The sequence below is a fragment of the Bombus vosnesenskii genome, unplaced genomic scaffold (genome assembly GCF_011952255.1).
Source record: "Bombus vosnesenskii isolate JDL3184/JDL3185 unplaced genomic scaffold, Bvos_JDL3184-5_v1.1 scf7180000013267, whole genome shotgun sequence".
Taxonomy (NCBI): domain Eukaryota; kingdom Metazoa; phylum Arthropoda; class Insecta; order Hymenoptera; family Apidae; genus Bombus; species Bombus vosnesenskii.
Genome location: NW_022882927.1, coordinates 146330 through 161560, shown reverse-complemented (window position 1 = coordinate 161560; position 15231 = coordinate 146330). Strand labels below are relative to the sequence as shown.

Here is a 15231-nt window from a genome sequence, read left to right as displayed (position 1 = left end):
TTACTTTGTTTTACTTCGAGTATAAAAAATTATCAAAGAATCATCGATGCGTGTAATACGATTTAGCAAGTCGATGATAAATTGAAAAATTTATTCCGATTGAAAAGAGGTGTGCAATTGTAGTCGGTGCTTGAGATTAACAGGTTTGATGGACTTAATTACGTCGAAAAAGAGTAACTTAAAGTTAGAGGTTGTAGGTACCGTACACTCTTAAGCCATTAATTCTCCTCTTGTAATACCGTCCAAGTCGACAAGATCGGCATCGACCAAGCCGAAGGACCTGCCGTTCTTCCGTACAGAAGAACGGAACTCCGATTGCAGTTGTGCTGGAATCACACGGACCGATCGTACACCTTGTATCCACGCGAGACTCGTCTACATTCCGAGCACGTGTTAACGCGCGACGCTGTTTAACGTAGACGTAAAGTCGTAGACGTGGACGGAGGATCCACGCACAATTAATTCACACAAGACCCGCGATCGCTATTTGCGTATTCGATTGGTCAAAACATTTCGAATTAGAGATGCTATCCATCTAGCCTTTGAACTTATTACGATATTAAAATGCTTTAGCGTCTTTCAATGCCAGTAAATCGATAAATATTCGTATATACCAATGAAGCTAACGTCCGCCAAGAGGAGAGAAAAGCTGACGGCAAAAGAAACATCATTTACATACGTCAAAAAGACGAGCTACGCGATTCGCATCTTGTCTCCTGACCGCGGAATAAGTCATCGTCTATTCTAACCTGCTTATTGTCCCCCGCGCGTAAACAACGGTATCATCGGACAACCTCGTGCGCCTATCGTACAATCTCGCTACCATTCATCCCGCGTTTACTCCATCATGGTTACAATGGTACATATTCGCGTGGCTCTCGAACGCAGAAATAATGGAACGGCATTGTCCGTGCGCGAGAACTGCAACGGGCATCCTTTTTGCGGTACGTGAACGAGTCCACGTGCAAATGGCTATTTCGTATAATCGGTGCGCGACACCCACCGAAAATGAACCGAGTCAAAGCATCGAAAGACAGTCACAACTGACGTTCCTTCCTCTGTTAAAACGAACGCGGTCGAAACAGATCACTGTCACGAAAATAATCGCCCTCGTAAAACAGTCTCTCGGTTCTCGCAGTTACTTCGCATTGTCCTCGTTGTCTCGCATCATCGTTCCCACCCAATGACGCAACGCGTTCAAGGCGTATCCGTGTGAACGTCGAAATATTCTCACAACCGAATGCAATTGCCGAAAGGAGTCGCAATTAACTCGTAACGCCCGAGTTTTTACACCGAGACGAGTTTTCGAGGAGAGCATGCGTTATATAAGTCACGTGGATGAGATGCACCGGGTGACTTCGTAACTTGATTGCAAGCGGGTCTCCGTATCGAGGTAATTGAAACGCAGATCGTGAATACGCACAGATAATCTGCTGCTGGTTTCGTTTTTACGAAACGTATCGGTTAAATTTCACCGGATGATCGAATCTCTCTCTCTCTCCCCCCCCCCATCTATATGTACATTTATTTATCTATCTTACCCTTTATACACATCGCGTTCTAGTTCCCCGCCAATTCCATGTTACTTCTAATTAACGCAACCTAGCTTTAATAACATCCTGAACTGATCCTCCTTCAGCGTGATGCATCGCACAGATTAATTCAACAGATTAATCGTCGTATATTAATGACGAACACGCGAAGCACACGTACCAAAGGCGTACAATTAAACGCAACGCGGCTGTATTCTATCCGGTTCGCTTAAATTCCGCAGGACGCAGTTTCAATTCCGCAGCACATTATCATAGACACGTTATCGATTGAGATACGATGCTTGGTGTACATAGTTTCGCGAATACGATCGATCTTTGGACAATCCTGTTACACGACGTAACGTCTTTCGTAGCTTATAGTTCCTGTAACTTTGGATATCGGATGGATTTACACGCAACTCTTGGAAATTAGGTATGAGACAACGATCGTCTCGTAATATTTCAATTCGAAATTCGTACATCGATATCCTAAATTATTCGCTTAAAATAAAATGAAATAAAAGATCAAATAACAAATACGTAACATCGATAGTAATTGTTATTTATCATCTACTTTGAACGCCAAATTTTCTGAAACTTTGCTACAACTAATCATAACGTACTACCATGTTCCAGCGTAAAAGTAAATCGTAAAATCCAAACGTGTCGAGCGTTTTATCCGATCGTCGTAATTAACAAATTGCCAACTCGTTAGCGGACTTATAATTTTCATTCGTGCGAATATTTTCTCCCATTAACGAGCACTACCTTCCTTGGAAATTGTCGTTAGTACACCGTTTTTACTAGCTCGTCTAATCATTTCGCAATCAATCTTTAAGTTTTATCGAATCGCATAAATGTGTAGCACGACACGATGAACAGCACGACGTTCGCATCACGATTCATTCGTATTTGCGTTCTAACAATGTATCGTAACAACAACAGCTTAATTACCTTAACGGGGATGTAACATTATGATAATAAGACCTATAAGATCAACATGCACGCTCTATCGGAAACAATGAGATCAAGAATCGGTACTTGGTTCGGATCGGTATGTCGTTGATAGCACGGATAAGATTTAATTTTACATCGGAAAGAGCAGAGGAGAGTTGCTCCACCAGCAAGTTTCCGATACAATTAAAGGAAAGAACCGTGGGACGAAAGGAAAGAGTCTAGTGGAGAAATCACGTACTCCATTATTACGCCACGCCGTCGCAGTTACGCCGATAACCCGAACAGAATCCGAAGGATCTAGATCGAAAATCACAACAATCACCGTGTCAACATCTGGTGCAAATTGCTCGATTTTGTTAAATGGAACGAGTTAAACGATAATGCAAGCCAATTTCGCATCGATGCGAAACTGATGCGATGATAATAGCGCTGACGTGTCCAAACTGGCAAATCGGTTAACATAAGGGAAAGATCAGCTTAACAAGCGACACTGAACGAACGAAAAAGGAATGCGATTCGGAAGAGCGGCGCAGAAAATGTTCGAACGCTTGCAATACCGATTACGTACTTTGAACATTACGTTAATGTCCTGTGAGAATAGCGCGATAACCAAAAAAAAAAAAAAAAATGGCTACTACCGTATAATATGCACTCGATATAGGAGCTAATAACAATTACTTAGAGAAATCTGTAAAACCGCGGCAGAAACGACACGGCAGCTCTACTTGACATTTATCACGAGTCGCTGCAAAGGAATTCACATTCACCTCGCGGTATTGACATTGTAACGTCAATTCACATCAGAGACCAGGCCACACACCGCGGACAGGATGGCACCCAGATGTCTGCACATTCTTGGTGCGCACCCTCGATAGTCTTAAGTACCCACCAGGGATCTTGGCATTTTCATAGTTAAGGTCCTTCGGACCAAGCGAGTATTTCCTGTTTTAGATTTCCCTTTACGTTTATTGTCTACCACGTGTTAGCTTAGAAAGTTGGTTTTCTTCGCATCTGGTATCTTCCGTTAGCAACTTTCTCGCGAGGACGGCTAAAACCCTTCCTAGTCCACCAACCGTCTTATTATCCAATCGGAGACGGTGTTTACTGCCCTCGCTTCCTTAACCAAAATTGTCATCGACAAATCCGATAGTCCCGTGTCCTTAGACACACCCACCCCCCTAGCCTTCCTCAGACATGCTATCGCCAGAAAGACTCGCTTATTCTGTATCCTTAGAATAGTCAACGTATCTATACCGGTCTCTACCCTTATAACAGTCGCGTACTTAACGTATCGTTGTAACTAAGTCTTACATAACGTGGTTGGAGTGAATTGTGATTTATGTTAATTCAGTGTGTGTTACATTGTGATTGCTGAATTCATAATAAAGTTTAATTAAAACAAAATTAATGGTTGTGTTACGGCTCAGCTACTTTTTATTTTCATCAACTAACCCCAAAAATTACGTGACAACATCGTCGCTACATCGATCCGTACGAACGTATCTACATACAGTGAAAGATGGTTCGGTGGTGCCCGAAAGCTAATTGCATTCTCAAGGTAATTCGGTTGATGAATGCATCCATCCGTAAGAAAGATATTTTCCTCGCTGCTCCCCAGGATATCCGCTCAAGCTCGTTGCCAACAGCCATTGTTAAAAGATAACCCTGCACACTACATACGTATATGCTATACATCGACAATTTAAAAACCACCACCGATTTACCTTTTAACGTTCAACTGTCGTCGATAATGTCGCGTAAAAATGAGAGGAAAAATAATAATAAAAAAAATGAACCAGAGTTCGAGATACCTTTATTCTATAATAAGAGTACAAGTTTACGATTAGACCGTTACCGAAAGACTGAAGCCTCGATCAAGACCCAGCCCTTCTAGATGTTTGCTCGTCTTATGCCTACGTGAAGAATTCATATTCCTTTGTTTTGACAGTTGGTGTCGTATGCAAAGCGGTTCAGGTTTCCCGAGTCGGTTGTAAATATTTGTTGACGTTACGATAACCCGGCGATATTATATACACCTTCGAACAATCGAAAGTTAATTACAAGTAAGCTTCCAGGCATCCAACTGTATCGTATATCGGCAGTTCTCCACGGTTCTGGCCACGTTACGAAAATAGCGACACTCGCTAATTAACTCGTTAATTAAGAAAATGTACAAAAATCGGACCAGACGAAATCATTGAAACTTTACGTACCGCTTATTTCGATCGTCGCCGATCTCGATGCCACGGGCAAACGATCCTTTCGTAGAAAGAGCCGTTTCATCCGTTGAAAAGATAATGGGGTCAGGCCGTATGCTCGCGAAACGAGTAACGAGTGGATCGAAAGGAAAACGAAATTAACGATGGCTAACTGTCATTTGCACAATCAGGTTTAACGAGAGGTTTTAATTGCTCGGCTCGAGTAAAGAGCAAGCTAGGCTAGTTGCGTCAGTTTTGCGTAAGACGAAATCAATTAGCTATAATGAGAAATCGGTGCATATTCGTTAAAAGTGTAACGACTGATAGTACGGTACTGTGTAATTTAAATTTCTAATTTAACGGATCGTATAACGAACGAGAACTTTTTCTAAGAGAAAAATAAAATGACGCGTAAAATGTGCGTACTATATGTTTATTTCAAGTCGGATAGCATAAATATTCGTAGTCCGGGACAAGTGTAGATATCCTCACGCGCCAATGGAATTGATTGTTAGCGTAATCGATATTATAACAAACCGACGATTATCGATATCTCGATCTGTCCATATCGATCGAATCTGTCCATATCGCTATCCATATCGCCATTAGTTTGCGAGATATTCGCAAAAACGGCCATTCCAGCTAACCTAATTCTTATCTTTTACTTATACTTTATAAACATATAGGTTTGGCATTTTATCCGGCTAGGGTGAGGAGGCGATCGGCAACCAATAATGACCCATACGAACGCAGTCACGGACGCACAATTATAGGCAGAATTCACTGTGCTGGTATCGACAGGTTTTTGCGAGTATTTTGGAAACTGAGGTAGGCCGAGCGACGGTTACGCGCTTACGCATACAGAAAAAGATTTTAAAAACGAGGTATTAAAAGATCTTCCACGTCCAAGGTGCCACGTCCAGCTTTCTAAGTAATCAGAAAAATTGCTTAAGAAGCGTTCGTGGTTGAAAGTTCGCGTAGAATTGCCGTAACGACGACGCCGGCTGTACGAACAACGCAGCAGCTACAAGACGGTGCTACTACGGATCATGGATCTGACCTGTATTTTAGGTTTTTAACTACTGAAAGTGGAGGTGACAAGAGTCAGGGGTATCGCGGACTCGTAACAAGTAACAAGCAACTTGGCCCCTTCTTTCAAACTCCGTGCGATAATTGTAATTCGATATATCTATGAGACACACGATACGGGTAAATTTCTTTTCCTGTCCGATGATTAAACATTTAGGTGATCGTGGTTGGAAATACGAGTTGATCGCGCACCGTTCGACACGGAACTGTGAACCTTAGGTAGGAAGCCACAATTCTGTGTCTTTCTTACGCGAGAAACACTTGGAAGATATTACGAAATTAATTAATGCTTACATAGGTACGAGGTAAGATATTATAACAAAAGAAGAACAGAAGATTATAACTTTAAGAAATTTAAGAGAATTTAAGAGAATTTAAGAGAAAGAGAATTCTTTACTACGCATCTATTACATTTATATTTTACATTATCTATCATATACCTATGTGTTTTACGCGTTAATTCTGAGATTATTATTTAGTAGAACGTAAAATATATCTTCGCTTTTAATAAAATACATAATTTATTATTATAGATAGATATATGATTTATTAAACTTTTAATAAAATATACTTTCGTTTTTAATAAAAACTGACATACAACCGAATCTATCTTCGATTAGCGAAATATGTTCGATAGACGGTATACATAATTTTCTTGCCAATTCCCTAACTTTTCTCAGCTATTGGCGATCGATCTTAAAGCGAAAGTCCCATTGAAATTATCCAAACATTTTATACTCGCGTAAAATGTTTTCGCGTACGATTATTACAGTATTCCGACGATAACATTCGCCATTTTCGCCGTTTTTCGAAAAGCTTGGACAAAATTTCGACTTGATCGGCGAATTTCATACTACGTATGAAAAGTCGTCAACGAGAATCTTGAAGAATTCATTCCCTTTGGAACCTTTCGTGTACGTTCTTTTGATCGTGATTCCTTTTCACACAGGAATTTCGACTCGACTTCTGGCTTCGCGCATCTTTACCTTCACCTTCGTTTTTCTCCGCGCCCGACTATAATCTAGCCTCTTCCCATCTTATCCCTTGCTCGTGTCCTGCATCTGGCTACCCACTCTACAACCTGTGTATCTCACAATCACGATCAATGGGCACGGTCAGTAGCCAGCAGCATGGTTAAAAGCACCGCGCCCCTCTAAAGAAAGGAATACGTAAATTGGTGACTCGATCTGGAAGACATTCCGTAACATACAGAAACGAGTTTAGAAGCAAGCGTATACCTTTCAATTTGTTCCGACTGTTTTATGATCGGTCCATACTGATTGACAAACGTTTCAGCGAATGCAGTGTCCAATACTATTCTTATAATTTCCAATTTAGACTCTGTTTTCTTAAAAACTTAATTAACGCATCGTAGTCAGTTTATCGCCATCTTTATCTAATCTTAATCTAATCGAGTTAAGCGAACAGATATTTTTTGTTGCGAAAATTCTTTTTCTTCAATTTTATCGAATTACACAACGACAAAGAATTACGCATATGAGAATAATGTTTGAACTTCTCCGATGCAAGTCGATAAATTTTCAAACACCGGCCTACTCAAAATTCTTCGTTTTATACGTTTAGTGTACGAAAGTATACGAATAGTATGTATTAGCGACGGCATTTCCTACAGTTCTAGAGGATCAGGTAAACAATTAGCCCGACGTTGTACTCTGAACCGATGCAGCAACCTACCGAACGTCTACCAGGAGGACGAATTGCAGGAAATCTATGGGGTTATAAAGGAAGACGTACATTCGCTTTCCACAGCAAGCTAATAAAAGCTATAAAAGAATAGATAAAAAGCTATCATCGATGTCGTTGATCCGTTTATTTGAAATAGATAGTAGCACTACGTTTAACGAAATAACAATTTGGGAGATCTGGCCATCTGGCCATAGAGTGGGGAAAGCGGATTGAACGGCATTGTGTTGTGAGAGACGGCTCCACGGCTCGATATAAACGTTCCTAAGATATAATCAAGTTTCAGAAGTAAGAAATTTCAAAGGTTATAATTCGACGATACTCGGCGAATGATTTCTTCTCTATTCCATAATTTATATCAAGGCAAATAACCGCTCGATCTAATTACGTAAAAAATTAATCGAATAGTACGTATCGCGATACACGTACTCTGTACTTGCATACGGTTAAGTGGAACGTCTGGCGTAAGAGGAGCTGAGCGGTAAGTTCGGTAAATCAAACGTCGGACAGGGATTCGTTCTGATTAATTGAGTACAGATAAACGAAATCCCGCTGCATATATCATGCTCTGGTGTTTGTTCGTTATTATTACTTGCAAATACTACTCCATACATCATTTTTCGTTTGATCGCGATGAAAAGGAGGAACGAGAACACGGGGAAAAATGAAAATCAGAAACGAACGATCACGGGAATTGCGATCGCGCAATTTCTCCGAAACCGAGCGTACTAGAAATTAGAAAATAAATCTACGAACGATCGCATTCCTTCGAAACTACATAGTAAATGCAATAGAGAAGATCATAGCGAAACAACCGATCGAGAAAGACTCTCCTGCCGTTTAATTAAGGAACCATCGATCTGTACGAAGTAATTTGCCAAATCGATCGTTTGCGTTTTCGTTCCGTATTCGCTTTCCAATCATCGTTCCTATATAAATAATACACGACTGCTGTCGCCGTTTGCGACGCGACATTCGTTCCGTAGAGATATTTTAGCCACCGAGAATTCATTACAGCGACTTATTTCGTTGTTCGCCATGATATGACGCGACGCGATACAAGGGGCGACCAATCAGACAAGCTAAAAAAACGATCGAAACACGCTTTGCTTCGCACCTTCGAAGGACGCTTACAGGAGCGAACAAGAACCATGAAAAACACGATAGGCAGGAAGGTTCGCAACTTTTGATCGTTCAATTTTGCAAGACTTTGCATCGAAAGATCGCCTAATCTCAAACTTATCTATGTGTACGTATCTACAAAGTTTTCAACATTCTCCGACTGCGTTTAATGTTCCATATTTCATCCTGCATTCTCTCCTCTTTCACGTAAACGTATTTCGATTCGACGATTTCGCTTCGAAGAAATAGTTTCTTTCTACGAAAAAGGTGTGTTTTCAACATCACGTTACAGCAATCTGTCTTCGCGATTGGAGTATCAACGCTGTCCTAATTTATTCTCCGCGTGTCCTATTCGGCTAATACCTGTTGCCCGGGGTCTGCTATGTCTATGCACTGCTGTGTTCACTCGGAACAGGTGGATGCAGAGGTCAAACGTAACGTCGAAACTAGTCGTAAATCAAGGTGAACCGAGGTGGTTCGCAGTAAGCGCAGATATAACGGTGACGACGGTCAAGTCACCACGGTGCCATGGCCTCCTTTCCACGCCAACGTTCGCCCCTCTTCCTCTTCCCCTTTTGCCTCCTTACGGCTCGCGATACCTCTTCTTCGACTTGGCCAATTCGTCTAACTGTACATTGTACATTCGTTCGTATAATCCGTTTCTTTCCGTACGTTGAAACGCGTGTACACGATTATATTTGGCTCCTAGTCATCAAGGCTCATGGACGCGCTCGCGTCGTTCGCATTCCGCCAAAAATTATGCAACTCGTATCTATATTTTCATTTGGAACAGCAATCAGGTATAGCAGCGATATGAAAATTCGCGAAATCGAAATCGTTCTCAACGAATTCGAAATAGCTACTTGTCGATACAAGAGACGCGTTCAAAAAGAATAAAAGAACGGTAGCATGCATTCGTAAGAGAAACGCTTATAGTTTGATCATCGGTCAACATCATTCTACGTTCTACGTATATTCACATGGTCTTTGATAAGTTAATAATACAACATTTATACACGCGTATTCCCAGTTTCAGCAGTTACAGTAAAGTATCTGAAAAAACAGAATTAGTTTAAAGAAGAAAGACACGCTTACGTAATTATATACGATATTCGGTTCTGCTAAATTAGAACAAGAGACGGCAATTAACTTGAAACGATGGATACACGTAGACTAGCTAAATGTCGTATCTGTGGGTGTGCAAACACGCATTCTAACAATATCCAACTTTTATGTTAGAATATCTCATGCGAGAGGATATTGCGGTACATTGTCTTTGCACCGCTAATTAACGTTGATGAGAAGAAGAAGGTGATGCATGATCTAAAATCTAAACAGAGTAAAATCTCGTGCCAAGCCGCGTCGAGTGAAACGACTCCCGAAGCTAAGCGTAAAACTGCGTTCGTTGCCACAGTAGATCATTCGTGATCATTTACGACTTCACACGATGATCCAAAGATCCAAGAGAAATTGCAAGCGATCCATGAAATTTTCTTGGTAACGCTGGTTATAGAGTGGCGATACGCTCGTTATAGAATTTTCTTATTGGAATAAAAAAAAAAAAAAAAACAATCAAGTCGAAACTGGATTTCCATGGCACGAAATTGTACCGTGAAACGATACACAACGATGACTCACGAAGCTATCGAGTACTGTATCGACCGTCGTTCAACGTCCAAATAATCGAATATGCAGAAATACACGGACGATTTAGTCGATTAAGTAATAACAGCGATACGTTCGAACGTTTCGAAAAAAGCAGAATATCGGCGAAAGACTGCGATGCCGAATACGTTAAGATCGAAGCAACGTATAACGTGACAATAATTTCGCCAAAGTTATATCGTGTCGCGTAATCGTGTCAATATTACAAAGAATAACACGTTTAATAACGACGATTTTCAAGAAACCTATGTACGATGGAAAATTTACACAAGTAGCGTTTATATCTGCATTTACGTCCTGATTCCAGACAGCTGTTAACGCCGAGTTTGTTAAGAAGCAGGAAGACCACGTTTATCTCGGTGGTGCATCTAAGATTCAGCGATCGCTGTCACACGTTTTCCAACACGCGAAAACAGTATGTCTGAGACGTGGGAAAAAGCCATGTACCTACCAAATTAATTCAATCTCTATGAGAATTCGCTCTTTTGTTACAGCTACGTGCGTATTCTACTCGTCTCTTTATCTATCCTATGCATCGAATTCGTACGTATACTCGCCTGCAACACATTCGTCGTTCGGCGTCTCTGTAATTCTTTATTTAGTTCCACTTTAATGACCGTTATAGTCGACGTTATAGAAACGTTATAGTCGAATATATAAATAGTCGAAACATTCGAATTCTCGCGCAACTTCGTTTCGATTGATTTTCCTTGAAATCTCGAATGTAATCCAAGTTTTTTTATACGGCAACGACCTTAAAATCGATTTGCGTTGTACAATTCCGCGTATTCGATTTTCTAATAACAGCTTTCCTAGTGAAACGAACGTTTCGTCGAAACACAGGTACAACTTACGACCGAATATCTACGACTTTCGCGTTATCCAATTATGGGATAGGTGTATGCGACTCCTGACATTTTATAATCATAATAATTCAATCGATTCGTTTTGGTGATCCGGCCGAATTTACATTTACCAATCGTACTTGTACGCGTCCGTGGTAACGGTCTTATGTAATAATCGAGCAGACAAAATATAAAAACATACCGATAGAACTAGTAGCACTCAGCTTTCGCTTTCTCTGGTTCAACAGACCAGTTTTTCTAGCATTTTCTCCGAAACGTTTACATGCAAACTAAATACCTTCATCAAAAACGTTATAAATTACGACAAAAAAAAAAAAAAACAAAGAAAATTACGAAAGCGAACAATTATTTTCAAGCGTATGCCCATTATCACGTTCCATATCCTCGCATCTCGTTCGACTTCATTGATACCTAAAGTTTGTATTTTATAAGTACATGAGCACGCTTTACGGAAAGTTGTACACTTTGGTCTGCCATCTTGCTTTTAATTACGATTCCAATCAAAAACTCCAAGATCCTTAATAGATGCTAATAGATCCTTGGTATGTTACCAACGAAACAATACATCGTGACCTTAAGATACCCACAGTTAAAGAAGAAACATCCAAGTTCAGAAACAGATATAATATAAGAGTTAACAACCGCCAAAACCCATTAGTTATCCAATTGCTTGACACAACGGACCAGATCCGCAGATTAAAAAGACAATACCCTTTAGATCGAAGCATTAGATTCGACTAGAATCAAACATACTATAAACTCTTATAATCCAAATTACAGTACCACGTCAAAAGTATTTACTTATAATTCTCAACGAGAATCGATTGTAAATAGTCTACCAAATAAAAAAAAAACAAAAAAATCTTGCTTTTAAAAGGATTCGGATAACAAATTGGGAGTGTCACTCGTCGTCGAATCGGAGGAAACAGTATATGTCGCACGAAGGAAGTCGGCAACAAGAAAAACCGGTCGACTCTAATACGATAACCATTTCGTATCTGTCATTTTTCCAAGGCCGATACCTGTTGATCCCTTTTACGCGTTCCCTTTCCACCTACTACGTTTTATCAATTTCCACGACAATCGAGCAAAGTTCTTTCTTAAGAAACAACGATAAAACACTGCCATGGCCGATGATTTCGAGATCGTGCGTGCCACATGATTTAACCGAAAGAATCACAAGTACACGCGAATCCACTTAGAAGTTGACCACAGGAGACGTCTGAAACCAATGGCAAAGTGGATAGGCAGGTTTTCTATCAGAGACTGTCGATCGGAGAAAAACTTGTCGCGATCGACGTTAACCCCTTGCACTTTTGTCCCTCTTTTGGTTTAACATGTTATATCTTAACGCGAATTATACGTATATCGTCCAGCTTTTCTTCTCCTTTTCCCCCTTTGTCCGATCGATCGTGGTTATTTCCAACTTTTCTTTCTATTACTCGTTCAACGAAAAGACCAGATATTTCAACTACTCGGGACGTAATACGTACATCTTAGAAGGTTCGTAACTATGCCAGGTAACGGTAACGAAAGTAAATCACACACATATGCCGCTATCACGATCACGTACGGACATTCTGTTACAGGTTGGCTGTTCGGATGAAGATCACATTGATAGAAAGTCAGATCGGGATTATTATCCTCTCGCTTCTTGTTACTTGCAGCAATGTAAGGAACGGCGAATAGATAGAATAGATACAGGTATACGCGGAAAAGCAGATAACCGCGATGCGGAACAAGGTAAATTACAGAAATATTGATTAAGATACAATCGGATAAAATCACTCGCACAATTCTCGCGCACTATCTACTTAATTGTACCGCCGCATAGAATACTTCTATGTAGATCTACACATGTCTCTAGTCATGTATTTACGGAAAAATAGTAGCCTAAAAATTATAAGCGAATTATCGTTGTATGGATAAAGGAAATGTTATTTAATTGGAGGGTAAGTACCAGAATTTCCACTTAAGCGTCTTTCGTTATGTGTGCAGATTGTTCTCAGATTTACAGAGATAAGAGATTTCCGATACGAGGTTTGCGAATCGCTTTGGGGACTGAATGAGTCTTGGAACTCGAGGGAATTTGCGCTGCCTCCTAACTTTCCCAGAGTGAAAAAAGAAAAAAAGAAAATCGAGTTCAAAGGTGGATTAAGAGGAAAAAGAGTAAGAAGCCACCGTCTGCCATTGAACGATCAAACCACGCTGCTGTATCTCGTCTAGATACGTTCATGATACGCCAACAGCACGATGAAACAATATTTATTATGATTGTCAAGACAGGCGGAAGAATAGAGTTTGCGGTTTAACATAATTACTCGGTGCGTATCACAATAATATTAATTAGTAACTTTTTATAGGCATCACGATGCGTGGAATCAAATGTTTACAGGGACTACAGGTCACAGACTACAGAGTACAGAGGGAATTCTTTCGCATTGCATAATTACGTTGCAATTAGAGTAGGTACAACCGCGCGTCGGTGGAGACAGGAAAAGGAAACGTCAAACCAAAGATACCTACGTAGCCCTAAAGGTATCATTTGCATTAGCTTGTAGAAGTTTTGCAGCAATCTACACGCATGACTAACCGAACAACTCGTTAAGAATACGCGTATAGAAAAGAACAATTTCATAATATCGGTACAAACTGTCGTTGAATCGTGACAATATCGATGTTGGATACTGTTATGTGAACAAAGTGTTACAATTTAGCCTCGATAAATGATTAAAGAAAAACTCAAGAGATTATTTATACGAAGACGATAGATCTTTTTATAGAGTCGTAAAGACTTTGTGTGATGTTAAAAAGTCACTTAATATACTCTAAACACTCGTCGAGATTATTTTTTTATCTTTAGACTAACAAACTTATAAACTTATACCTATACTAATAAACTTAAGAGTCTAAAAGTTGGATCTTGGAAATGATCGATTTCATACTGATATTTAACCTTTCCGTGTTCACGATAAAAAAAACAATTTATCGATACTGTTTAACCAAACGTCATAATAAAATAAAACGTTAATCAAAGAGTGAACGTGTTCGCAATCCTGTCATTACCAGCAACGTGAATGAACGATTGTTGCTTCTGACTTGTTATCTTTATCCCCATCGAGTAGCACGTGTTGGCATGTACATACAATCCTTGTGCATACAAGGATTCGACATACGTGCATTTACTTCTTCGTAATATGCTTCGATTCCACGTAGCAACAAAACGCTTTCACCTGCCGGATTCGATTCAATTTCACAGTTGATGAAATACTTGATTTGTACCAAACACTTCTATACCTCTTATAATTAAACTCGATGCATGTCACAAATTTGATTGTAATAATCGCTACTTACATTTGATACAACCGGTTTCATCAAATCTCAAACGATAAGGAATTCGCAACGATTCGAGTCGTAAAATGTACGACAGATGATGAATACATATCGCAACAAAAATATTTAATTACCTTCTTCTTCTTTTCTTTAGACTTTATTTCGAAAGCGATCAAACGTTTGGTACACAGCGCCAACTATCGACGATAGGATAACGTAAGTACGATTCAATGAATCTATTGGATTTTTCACGATTTAACTATCTCAATTCAAATATTCCATTACACCAGCTTCAATATTCCAACTCGCTCACAACTTCTTTTTATTCTTTGCGTCAATTTTAACACGTTACCTATGATAAGTGAAAAAAGAGCATGTGAACGATGCGATTTTATACCTGAATATACACGAGTTCCCTTTTTTTATTTTCGATACAACAATGCGTAAATTTAACTATTTTTCGATACATCTCGGATAAAGTCGTACCACCGAATTGTAGCTTCAACTTTGCAATTTAACACACACAAACACACACACACACACACACACATAATACAATTTCAGTTTAGAATGATACATTTTATAGAAAAATATCAATTTCTTTGTATTTCACTCTATTTAATCTTCTCCCTCCCTCTTCTTTCCTATTGTAAAGCTAAACAAAAAACGCATTTCAAATGCACGCTGCTACCATCTGCTATGTATAGAATAAAGCATTTTTCTCTTTTCAGGCGTAATATACGTAAAATGAATAAAATATATAGT

At 39.7% G+C, this 15231-nt stretch overlaps 1 protein-coding gene across 1 annotated transcript in view; it reads right to left on the bottom strand.

The window, feature by feature from the left end:
* Positions 1-15231, bottom strand: part of LOC117230454 (cadherin-99C) — a 76385-nt gene that overhangs the window by 60320 nt on the left and 834 nt on the right. The window lies entirely within an intron of this gene.